The sequence below is a fragment of the Benincasa hispida genome, chromosome 5 (genome assembly GCF_027475165.1).
Source record: "Benincasa hispida cultivar pf3 chromosome 5, pf3_genome.v1.1, whole genome shotgun sequence".
In the NCBI taxonomy this organism is placed as follows: domain Eukaryota; kingdom Viridiplantae; phylum Streptophyta; class Magnoliopsida; order Cucurbitales; family Cucurbitaceae; genus Benincasa; species Benincasa hispida.
The window spans coordinates 9,553,753-9,564,720 of record NC_143482.1 but is presented as its reverse complement, the minus strand read 5'-3'; positions in this window follow the sequence as shown (position 1 = coordinate 9,564,720).

Sequence of the window (10,968 nt, the reverse complement as noted above, 5' to 3'; positions counted from 1 at the left end):
ACATCTAACTACAAGTAAGTGCCCTTCACAACTTAACTCTTATCAACATGGGTTTCCCCATTGCATTGATAGTGGAGTTGTTATTCTCAAAATTTTCCTTTCTTCTTCTTCTTCTTCTTTTTTTAAAGAGCTAAAAATAGCAAGGTCGAAAATAAATACCTCACCCTCAAATTTAAAATGCAGAAATGTCCTCATTGCCAATAGATTAAAAGAAGTCATGCGATGTTCTTAGGAAGCTACATAAAGAGTCAGTTTGAAAGAAAGCTAGCAGACCATTAACTTCTAGAAATATTTCATCAGGTGATTGTTCTAAAATTAAGTTGACTCTAGTATACGAAAAAGTAGAAGCATGTGTTTCATCATTGAAATCATAATTGGTAAAGAGAAAGCATGCGATGACTTACTAAATTTATCGATGTTAAATGATTGTGGTAACCAAAGAGGATGCGGTGATAAAATGTTCGAAATTAAAATACAATGCGATAGTGCAGAATTTGGAATAAAGTCAAGGAAGAATACAACCCCCAAATTTGCGTCGTCGCTCGCATTGTTTGTTGATGCATCCTACTTTGCGGTGATCTACCTCCTTTAGATTGCAGTGACGGAATAAAGTAGCTGCATCTTCATGTAGCGCCTCTCCAATTGTGTACCTTGATCGTTTGCAAAGAAAACATTGAGAAGGTCAAATAATAATAAAAAGAAGTTAACAAAATTTTCTCACTTTTTTTTCTTTTATAAAATAAAGTAAAATTTAGATAGATAAATGATAATTGAAACATCGTAGTAATGAGAGTTCATGAATCATAAGTAAGCAAAAGGATACTTCAGAAGACTTGCGCCTCAGATGATGTTGCATTCCAGCGCAGGGGCCACTCCATTTTCCTTTATTTCGGGTTTTTCAGATCTACAGAGTTTTTTTCTCGCTGAAAATCACCCCCGTAATATGCCTTGACTCGTTGCCCATTAACCTTAAATGTACGAGTCCCATCCCCAGTAATTAGCTCCACCACACCATGCTGGAATATTTCTTTAATTATAAAGGGTGCGGACCAGCACGATTTTAACTTGCCAAGAAAGAGTTGTAGCCGTGAATTGAAGAGTAAGACCTTTTGTCCAACATGGAGATTTTTATGCATAGCCGGTTGTCATACCAATGTTTTGCTCGTTCTTTGTATATTTTGGCATTTTCATAAGCTTGCATTCTTCACTCATCTAGCTCGACCAGTTGTAGCTTTCTTGCTTCCCCTGCTGCTTTTAAATCGAAGTTAAGCTTCTTCACTGTCCATAGCGCTTTGTGCTCCAGCACCAATGGCAAATGACATGCTTTACCAAATACCAACGCATACGGAGACATACCTATCGGTGTTTTATAGGTAGTCCGGTATGCCCACAATGCATCGTCCAACTTTGTTACCCAATCTTTTCGTGAAGGCTTTACCACCTTCTCCAAAATCAACTTAATTTCTCGGTTGGACACTTCAGCCTGACCATTCATCTATGGATGGTATGCGGTGGCCACTTTGTGGAGGATATTATATTTTACCAACAAATTTTTGACAGAGTAATTGACAAAGTGGGAGCCTTTGTCACTTATTATGGCACATGGAGTGCTAAAACGCGTGAAAATATTTTTCTTCAGGAATTTAGAAACTACTGCCACATCACTTGCAGTGCATGCTATTGCTTCTACCCACTCGGACACATAGTTGACGACTAATAGAATATACTTGTGACCATTCAAAGGTGGGAATGGTCCCATGAAATCAATGCCCTAGACGTCAAACAAATTCAGTTCTAGAATGATGTTCATGGGCATCGCATGTTTCCATGAAATGTTACTCGTGTGTTGACACCGGTCACACTTCATCACGTAGTCTCTGGCATCCTTAAATAATGTTGGCCAAAAGTACCCACTTTTAAGACTTTTGCTGCAGTGCACTGCCCTCCAAATTGTCCACCATATGGTGAATCATGACATTACAATAAGATGCATTGATGAGCAGCATCCGGTACACATAGTCGTATAATCTGGTCTGACCCACTCTTATATAGATTCGGTTCATCCCAATAATAATATTTGCATTCATGTTTGAGCCTCTTCTTTTGGTGGTCGATATACTCTTTAGGAAATTGCTCGCAAACCAGATAGTTGACTATGTCAGCTTACCATGGAAATTCTTCAATATGAAATAGTTGCTTGTCTGGAAACACCACACTCACCTCTGACTTATTGTGGTCAACCTCAGGATTTTCCAATCTGGTCAAATGATCCGCAACTTGGTTCACCGTCCCCTTACAGTCAATTATTTTCATATCAAATTCTTGGAGGAGAAGAACCTATCTAATCAGCCTCGGCTTCGCGTCCTTCTTTGTCATCAGATATTTTATTGCCGAGTGGTAAGTATGGATGAGTACTTTTGTTCCAAGCAGATATGCTCTGAATTTCTCTAACGCAAATATTACCACAAGTAGCTCTTTATCTGTGGTGGTGTGATGCTTAATTTTATGAAGTAGAAATGTGGGTGATATGCGTTGATGAAATTGCATTGTGCACTCAAGTTTCCTCGGCAGAATCCAAGTGTAAATTCCACTGAGTTTTCTGGTAAGTCTTGGGTCGAACTCAGGGACTTGTGAAAACAGATTGCGTTGGTAATTTTTATGAACACTTTTCGGTAACCAAATAAATAAATTGTTGGTTTGTTGTTGATTGTGTTAATGAGAAAAATAACAAATGCGGCAGAGTTTGGAAAGAGTTGGTAAATGGAAGATGTGATGAGTATGCAGTGAACAAGTTGAGAAGGGTTTCGGCTAACACTTCCTAGAATTCATTCATGCTTTACGATCATGCAACATGCATACAATAGTAAACCATCTCTCGATACAAATGCTATGGCTTCTAGTGCTAGAACGCATGCGATATATGCAATAAGTCTATAGGACCTACACATATGCCTCTATTCTTATTTATGTGATGACAGAATAACACACACATAAATAAGGCAACCACATAATATCATTCCCATCTCTAGGATGCATGCAATGCAGGTTGACAAACAGAGCTTATTTCTAAGTCCCTATCTCTTGTTTATGTAGTTCTAATCTTGCTCTCTCGAGTTCAGATTCTAACCTAGCTCTCTCAAGTCATTAGTTCTTTCTTTAGACTCTCTCTCGAGTAGCTCTAAAGGGTATTTTGCATAGCATAAAACAAGAAAATCACAAGCAATGAACTTCCTAGGTCATGTTAGCTTAGTTCTTCTCAACCTATTCGACTAGTTTAGCTACTCATGCATGCTAAAAGAGTGAACAGATGTAGAAATAGAACATCTATTGTATAAATATGAAGATGAAGTACAAAATAACAATGCAAGTATAGAATAAAGGGCCTGGGAGCAATCTCTTGTTGCCCAGGCTTGTACACTATTTTTCTACTCGTGTTCAAAAGATAATCTCGCTCTCGCGAGAATCGGCCCGCTCTCTACTTCTTCACCTCAAGGTTCTCTCTCGAGTTTCCTTGAACGATCTTTGACGTCACCAATCTTCTCTTGCTCCGCCTTAAAATGAAAAGGAAAACTATGGACAAAGGCGTGCGATCCGAACGTATGAATTTTTTCGAACCCCTTTTCTGAAGGCTGCCCTTAGTATTTATAGAACATCCATGGTGAAAGGCGGCTTCTCTCTCATGATTGTACAGATGGGACGTCTTTAATTTCTGACTGATGCATCGAATATTTGTCACCAAAAAGCTAAATGTACTTGTGATCGTTATCGGCTGTCAACTTAATTTGGATTCGACTGTCATCAGCTTTCTGTCCCATCACGATTAATTAGCCTTTCACTCAGATGTGCCCACCATGTTGCGTTGACCAGGCTACAATAATCCTTCTCGAGCAAATGTTTGCGAGCACAATCATTGCAAAGTCCTACGATGAAGTTGCGCTCGATCGATGATTTCCTTATGATCGCAATTTTTGCCTTGCGTCAACGCATATTCTGCACAAAAATACAAAAATCAACTGTTCTAATGCAATGAATGCATGCGACCGCAACATTATGAAATTGATGCTTAATGGACACAATTTAACATATTTTATCAACACAAGCTAACATTGTTTAAGAACTTAGCACTATGATAACGTGCATTTCTGCCCGTTATCACAACCCCAAATTTAAACAATGGTTGTCCTCAAGCATAAGCTAAAGACTTCCTTTAGCAAATCGACCGCAATGTTCTTTTCCTATATTTCTCAAGGATACTTCGTTCAAATCCTATATAACAAAATTTCCTTAAGTCTTATTCACACTCCTAAGACCTAGGGACTACAAGCTTAACCTTCAAAAAGACTTTACTAATTTCTGGAACATCACATGATTTATTTCGTAAGGAAAATTTTCCACTGGGGTGTCAAATGATTTTATCCTTGCATATTTCTTGACATTATTATTTTTTTTCTGACCTTACGCTGATCTAAGTGCCTTGCCTTCGTTTTGGCTTGCTCGCACGGGTGTCATGCGGACATCCAACTATGAGCAATGCACTCTTTCTCAAACTAAACTCATACCTACTTGGCAGTGGAGTTGCGGTCATTTATTTATGCGTTGATCCTGGTGACTTACTTTCGTTTTGGCTTACCCCCACGTGTGTCATGCAGACATCCAACTATGGGTAAGTGCCTTTCACAACTTACTCTTATCAACATGGGTTTCCCATTCTGTTGACAGTGGAGTTGTTATTCTAAAAAATTTATTATTATTATTTTTTTTCAAAATACCAAGGTCGAAAATAAATACCTCACCCCCAAATTTAAAATGCAGCAATGTCCTCTTTGCCAAAAGATTGAGTTAAGTCATGCGACGTTCTTAGAAAGCTTCATAAAGAGAGTTTGAAAGAAAGCTAGCAAACCCCTAACTTCTAGAAATATTTTATGAGGTGACTATCTTAAGATTAAGTTGCCTCTAGCATATACGAAAGAAATAGAAGCATGTTTTTCGTCATTGAAATCATAAATGGCAAAGAGACAGCATATGGTAACCTACTAAAGTTATCCATGTCAAATGATTGCGGTAATCAAAGAGGATGCAGTAACAAAACTTTGAAAATTAATCATGCGATGTGATAGTGCAAAATTTGAAATAAAGATAAGGAAGAATATGTTGGCTTTTTGACCCTTAATCTCAAATTAATTAATTACTCAATATTTTGATGATAACAAACTCAATTTTTAATTACTAAAAATCTTAGTATTTTAATATGTCCATACGTAGAGCTCGGAACAACGATTCCAACATCTCTTGAATCACTCAAATCAAAGCTAAAACAAAGACGATATGACCAAAACAAGTCTATAGAGAAAATACCGTGGTGGATGACGTGGCATTACTAGACCATTTGCATGTAGACATATGGTAGCATATTGGTTGAATGGTGGATCATTAAGAGATTAACATATGATGGACTTTTGATTTTTGGATTGATTTAAAATCAAAAAAAAAAAATTTAAAAGAAATTTAAAAGGAAAATAAATTTAATATTATTTTATGTTTGTATCTAACGGCTAGTTTTTTACACATAGTATGTTTTTTATTTTTGGATGACTTTGAAGAGAATGAATTTAAAAAGAAAATGAATTAAAAGGAAAATGAATTTAATATTATTTTATGTTTGTGTCTAATGGCTAGTTTTTGACACATGCTATGTTTTTTTATTTTTTGGATTAATTTTAAAAAGAAAATGAATTTCAAAAGACAAGGAATTTAATATTATATTTTGTTTGTATCTATCGATTAGTTTAGTTTAAAATCTCCATCATTGATTTTTCTTTTCCAAAATCCAATGGTCCAAATTAATTTTGGTTTCTAAAAATTTTTCCATCTCTATATAAACCATCTTCCTCTCAAAATTTTAAACCAACAAATTTTATATTTCATAATCTTCCAAAACTCAAAAGTTCCATTGTTGCTCTCAATAAGTTCCCAATTTTTTTTTCTTTTCATCTTATTCTTGAGAGAGTGTTATTGTATTGTGAGGATAAACTTGTTGAGTGCTTAAACTTGTAAATCCACTTTAGTGAGAGTTATATTGTGTTCTTCAAAAATTCCAACATTTGTAACGGTTTGATCCTAAACCGTGGAAAGATCGAGTTTGCTCTTGAACCCGTAAAAGAAGTGGTGGTGTAACGGTTAGGCTCTAATCCGTGGAAAGAGTCGGAAATATTTTATTCAAATTCCCAAGAGGCGCTTGGGGAGTGGAGTAGGTCGAGTTTGACCGAACCACAATAAAAATTTCGGTGTCTTCTTCTCTAACTCTTTCCTCTTTATTTTTGCAATTAATTTAAGCAATTTATTGTATGTTTTAGTTTGTTCTTATTTATTTGCTAAAATTTGATAGAATTAAATTATCACATTTTTGTCATCTTATTTCTTGCATAAATTGAATTTTTCTTATTATTTGTAAAAAGTATATTAATTAGTTTAATTGGGTTAATTTAGAAAAAAAAAAGTTTAATTAAACCCTATTCACCCCCCTCTAGGGTTGCCATATCGATCCAACAATTGGTATCAGAGCGGGTTGCTCTTCTTGAAATATTTATTTCTTGATAAACTTAATTGTTTTTGAGCTATGACAACTTTAAGTTTTATCCCTTTTACCGATAGTCAATTTATTACAAACACTCTTTTCTTTAATGGTACTAATTATAGTTATTGGAAAAATAGAATCAGATTTTTCTTGCTTTCTATTAATTATGATTTATGGGATATTGTTGAGGAAGGTTTAAAATTCCAACAAAAGATGTTGATGGTGTTAGCACTATAGAACCTAAGGAAGAATGGTCAATAAATAAAAAGAAAGCATGCTCTCTAAATGCTAAAGCTATTAATTACTTATTTTTTGCTTTGAATGAAGTTGAGTATAATAGAGTGTCTATTTACAAAACCGCTAAGGAGATATGGGATAAATTAGAAATTACTCATGAAGGAACTAGTCAAGTAAAAGAAACAAAGATTGACATGTTAGTTCATCAATATGAAATGTTTAAAATTGATGAAAATGAAGCTATTTCCGATATGTTTATTAGATTCACTAACATTGTTTGTGCTTTAGAAGGACTTGGGAAAAAGTACTCAAATCTTGAGAAGATAAAGAAGCTATTGTGGTCTTTGTCTAAACAATGGGAGCCTAAAGTCACCGCCATTCAAGAGGCAAAGGATCTCAAATCTCTCTCCATTGATGAACTCATGGGCTCGTTGTTGACGCATGAGATAAAGATCACGAAAAACATGGAGGATGAGAAGAAAAAGAAAGAAAAGAGTATAGCTTTAAAGACCATCTATTTAGAAGTTGACTCCCAAGATGAAGATGATGTTGCCTATCTTTCACGTAAGTATAAGAACTTCATCAAGAGAAAAAATCAATTCAAGAAGCATCTCTCTAATAAAAAAGAGTCAAAAGGTGAAAAGAGCAAAAAGGATGAGGTAATATGCTATGAATGCAAGAAGTTGGGTCATATTAGAACCGATTGTCCTTTTCTCAAATCATCCAAGAAATCCAAGAAGAAAGCAATGAAAGCTACTTGGGATGATAGCGATGAAAGTGAAAGTGGGAGTGATAATGAAGAAGTGGCCAATTTTTGCTTCATGGCTCACAGTGACAAAGAAGATGAACAAAATGATGAGGTAACTCTAGAACCTCTATCTTATAATGAATTGTTCGAAGCATTTGAAAATATGCAAAATGATTTAGAAAAACTTAGTTCTAAGTATGTTGTGCTTAAAAAGAATACAATGTTTTATCTAGTAAAAATAAGTCTTTACTTGAAGAAATTGCTTGCTTAAAAGAGGATGAGCATGATGCTATGCATATTGATGAAATGAATATCTCTTGTGACAAGCATGCTTTTGATTGTGATGAGAAAAATGCCTTGCTTGAAAAAGTTAAATTTTTTTTAGCATGATAGTTGTGAAAAAGATAATTTGACTAAATTACTCAAAGAAAAGGAATTTAGTGCTTTGCAAGAACTTAATAAGGCTAAAGAATCTATTAAAAAGTTGACAATAGGTGCTCAAAGATTAGACAAGATAATTGAAGTAGGCAAATCTTTTGGTGATCATAGAGGTTTAGGTTATTGATGAATGTTCTACTCCTTCAACTTCTAAAACTATCTTTGTTAAAGCATCTCGTAATATGCCTAAGCTTAATATGCCTAAGGTTGTGTCTAAGCATGTTAAATCTAACTTTGTGCCTATATGTCATTATTGTGGTGTTGAAGGCCATATTAGACCTAAGTGTTTTAAATTGAAATATGTTCATACTACTTCTCCAAGAAGAATTTTTTCTCAAAGGGAAAAGTTTCACAATGCTCTAAGGAATAATTTCTTCAAAAAAAGTAGAGTGCATAAATTTGTTGTAAGAGATAAATCTTTGCATAATGTTGTTTATTTCTCATGTGGCAAGTTTGGACATACAACTTATTCTTGTTACTTGTCTAAATCCAATGCCTTAAATGTCTATGCAAAAATGAAATGGATTCTCAAGTTTGTCAATGCTAACCATCTAGAACCCAAACAAGTGTGGGTACCAAAGAATCAAACTTGAACATTTGTGTTTGTAGGTTTGTTTGAAAGCCTCTAAGAAAAACAAGTGGTACTTGGATAGTGGTTGCTCGAGGCACATGACGGGAGACCCATCCAAGTTTGTCTCTCTCTCCAAAAAGGATGGAGGTCTTGTAACCTTTGGTGACAAAGAGAAAGGTAAAATAATTGGTAAATGTAGTATAGGTAATGAATCTTCTATTTTAATTGAAAATGTACTTTTGGTTGATAGTTTGAAGCATGATTTACTTAGTATTAGTCAATTGTGTGATAAAGGCTTTAGAGTTGTGTTTGATAAAAAGAATTGCATCATTGAAAATGCTAGTGATAGAAAAGTTATATTTTTTGGAAATAGAGACGAAAATATTTATACTATTGATTTGAATGATTGTCCTATTAATGATAAATGTTTTTCGGCTTTGTATAATGATTCTTGGTTATGTCATAGAAGACTAGGACATGCTAGCATGCACTTAATTTCAAATATTTTCAAGAATTCTTTGGTTAGAGGTCTTCCCAAATTTAAATTTGAAAAACACAAAGTTTGTGATGCTTGTCAAATGGGTAAGCAAATTAAGTCCTCTTTCAAATCTAAAAATGTAATCTCTACAACTAGACCCCTTCAACTATTACACATGGACTTATTTGGCCCTTCTAGAATTGCTAGTTTTGGAGGGAACTATTATGTCTTTGTGATAGTTGATGATTTTTCAAGATTTACTTGGGTTTTGATGCTAAAACATAAGGATGATGCTTTGAAAAGCTTTTATAGTTTTGCAAAAAGTGTTCAAAATGAAAAAGGTTTTTTGATTTCTAAAATTAGGAGTGATCATGGAGGAGAATTTGATAGCAATGCTTTTGAAACTTTTTGTGAAGAAAATGGTTTTTCTCATAATTTCTCCACTACCAGAACTCCTCAACAAAATGGTGTAGTTGAAAGGAAAAATCATACTTTGCAAGAATTTGCTAGATCAATGTTGCATGTGTATGGTTTACCTACATACTTTTGGGCGGAAACTATTAACACTACTTGTTATGTTTTAAATAGAGTTTTAATTAGACCTTCTTTGGATAAAACTCCTTATGAACTTTGGCATAACAAAATTCCAAAGATTGAGTATTTCAAAGTTCTTGGTTGCAAATATTTTATTTTGAATAACAAAGAAAAACTGATTCTAAGACGGATGTTGGTATTTTCCTTGGCTATTCCTCTACTAGTAAAGCTTATAGAGTTTTCAATAAAAGAACTTTAGTAATTGAGAAATCTATGCATGTAGTATTTGATGAATCTTGCAATGTTATTTCTATTGAGCCTATTTATAGTGATGTTTTAGAAGGAAATTTTGGAGATTTACTTGTTAGTGACAAAGGCAAGGAAATTGTTTCAAGTAAGCAAGAGGTGAGCTTAATCAAAAAGAACGAAGTTGGTTCTTCATCCATGCCTAAAGAGTGGAGGTATGCTCCTTCCCATCCCAAAGAATTAATTCTTGGTAATCCCGAACAAGGTGTGAAAACTCGTTCCTCTCTTAATATGTTTAATAATCTTGCTTTGTTTCTCAAATTGAACCAAAAAGTTTTAAAGATGCCGAAAATGATGAATTTTGGATTTTAGCTATGCAAGAAGAATTAAATCAATTTGAAAGGAATAAAGTTTGGGAGTTAGTCCCTAGGTCCTCTCATGCTTCTATAATTGGAACTAAATGGGTCTTTAGAAATAAAATGAATGAAAATGGAAATATCATTAGAAATAAAGCTAGACTGGTAGCTCAAGGTTATTGTCAAGAGGAAAGAATAGATTATGAAGAAACTTTTGCACTCGTTGCTAGAGTAGAAGCTATTAGAATTTTGCTTACTTTTGCTTCTTATAAGAATTTCATTTTATATCAAATGGATGTGAAAAGTGCATTTTTAAATGGTTATATTATGGAGGAAGTTTATGTAGAACAACCTCCGGAGTTTGAAAGTTTTGATTTTCCTAATCATGTCTAAGTTGAAAAAGGCTCTTTATGGCTTAAAACAAGCTCCAAGAGCTTGGTATGATAGACTTAGTAATTTCTTGCTAGAGAATGGATTTAAAATGGGTAAAATTGATACTACTATTTTTATTAAGACTAAAGAAAATGATATGCTTTTAGTAAAAAAAATATATGTGGATGATATTATTTTTTGTTCTACTAATCCATCTTTGTGTGAAGAATTTTCTAAGTGTATGCATAGTGAATTTGAGATGAGAATGATGGGAGAACTTAGCTTCTTCCTTGGACTCCAAATCAAACAACTCAAGGATGGTATTTTCATAAGTCAAGAAAAATACACAAGGGATTTGCTCAAAAGGTTCAAATTCAATGAAGGTAAAATTGCAAAAACTCCTATGAGCACATC